Source organism: Arachis hypogaea, chromosome 11, assembly GCF_003086295.3.
Source record: "Arachis hypogaea cultivar Tifrunner chromosome 11, arahy.Tifrunner.gnm2.J5K5, whole genome shotgun sequence".
In the NCBI taxonomy this organism is placed as follows: domain Eukaryota; kingdom Viridiplantae; phylum Streptophyta; class Magnoliopsida; order Fabales; family Fabaceae; genus Arachis; species Arachis hypogaea.
In genome coordinates this window covers 36,672,093-36,674,083 of record NC_092046.1, presented here as the reverse complement: position 1 = coordinate 36,674,083, position 1,991 = coordinate 36,672,093, and the positions used below count along the sequence as shown (strand labels likewise).

General features: G+C 42.1%; 1 non-coding gene across 1 annotated transcript; it reads left to right on the top strand.

Moving 5' to 3' along the window:
• The first annotated feature begins 1,101 nt into the window (after positions 1-1,101).
• Positions 1,102-1,208, top strand: LOC112725000 (small nucleolar RNA R71). The gene has a single exon (XR_003164133.1). It is a non-coding gene; the product is annotated as a small nucleolar RNA R71 (small nucleolar RNA).
• The last annotated feature ends 783 nt before the right edge of the window (positions 1,209-1,991 follow it).

Below are 1,991 nucleotides of genomic sequence, written 5' to 3'. Positions count from 1 at the left end.
TTGATGAATGGTATGTTTACATGGAGAGATGCAAACATGTCAAGGAACTTTGAGTATATTCTCTTTTCTACACCACCCTTGAGTCTTTGGGGAAAGGGTGCATAGAGTTTCAGCATCTCCTTCTGTGTAATTTTGGTTTCTTGGTGACCCTCTTCATGCTTCTCTGCTGAAGTATCTCTAGAGTGTTCGAAGGGTTTGTTCAGCTCTTCCTCAGTCCTCCTATCACTTATAGTGACCATCTTGCATTCTTCCCATCTTACTTTCTTTGCTTCACCTCTCGGGTTTTTCTCTGTGTCACTTGGGAAGCTGTCAGTAGGTTTGGGAATCTTCTCAGAGAGGTATCCCACTTGAAATTCCAGCCTCTTAATGGTGTCTTCCTGGTTTTTGATATTGGCTCGCACTTCCTCCTTGAACACCTTGTTTTCTTGGATTTCCTTACATACGCCTTCAAGTAGAGTCTCAATCATTGAGAGTCTATCTTCGGATGATGGTGAGTTGGGGTTGGAGGGATGAGAAGGGCCATTTTGGTTTTGATATGGATATTGAGAGGTGTTGTTAGGTGGGTGCTGATATGATCTCTGTGTGGAATATTGGTGAACTGCATTGTTGTTGGAGTTGTGACGTCTCTGATCTTGGCCTTGATCTTGTTGAATTCCCCACCCAAAGTTTGGGTGGTTCCTCCAACCAGGATTATAAGTTTTGGAGTATGGATCATGGTTTTGCCTAAGTAAGTTTCCAATGTAGTTGGCTTGTTCCTGATCATCCTCTACCTCTGCATTCACTCCTTCTTGGGCTGCTGATGAGGTGGTGATTACTGTTACTTGGTTCCTTTCCATCTTCTTGGTAAGGTCAGCCAGCTGCTTGGTGATCATCTTGTTTTGGGCCAGCAGTGCATCTACATTGTTTAGTTCTATCACTCCTCTAGTGTTGCCTCTTTCAGAAGCATAGAAGTAGTCATTCTCAGCTACAATCTCAATGACATCTATAGCTTCTTCAATGGTCTTCTTCTTGTTCAGAGATCCCCCAGATGAGTGGTCTACTGCCTTCTTTGATTCGTAAGAAAGACCTTCATAGAAGATGTGTAACTGCACCCATTCATTGAACATATTTGGCGGGCACCTTCTTGTCAAGTCCTTAAACATCTCCCATGCTTCATATAGAGTTTCACCATCTTGTTGCCTAAAGGTTTGTACCTTAGCTCTCAACCTGTTGATTCTTTGAGGAGGATAGAATCTTGCCAAGAATTTGTTCACCACATCTTCTCAGGTTGTTAAACTCTCCTTCGGGAAGGATTTCAGCCATTTAGATGCTTTATCCTTGAGTGAGAAGGGAAACAGAAGCAGTCTATAGGTGTCGGGATGAACACCATTAGACTTCATAGTATCACATATCCTTAGGAATGTGGTTAGATGTTGATTGGGGTCTTCTTTGACACTTCCTCCGAATGAACAGTTGTTCTGAACAAGGGTGATGAGTTGTGGCTTTAGTTCAAAGTTATTGGCATGTATGGTTTGGTTTTTGGATGCTACTTCCACAGTTTCCTGGGTTTAGATTTATGTAAGATCCCAGAACTCTTCTCTTTTGCTCAGCATGATGCACTGGACCTTCTCTGTCATGGTTGTGAGCTTCTTCTTCATGATGATTCTCCATATTCTCATCCATGTCTGGTTCAAAGTACTCTTCCTCTTCCTCAGCACCAACAACTCTCTTTCCTCTTGCTTCCCTCCTTAATCTAAGGAAGGTCCTCTCAGGTTCAGAATCAAAAGACGTTGAAGCCCCACTTCTTCTACCTGTCATACAACCAACAAGGCCAAAGCAAAAGGGAGATAGAGAGTATTCTTGTTAAAAATGCTGTTAGTGTGAGTGATGCAATATATCAAACAGTTAGTGGGTTAGTGAACTGAATTGTAACAAATAAGAGAACACCACAAACGGGTAGGGGTAAAAGGAAGAAAAGAACTGAAACTGAAAGTAAATCAATCAAACAGAAA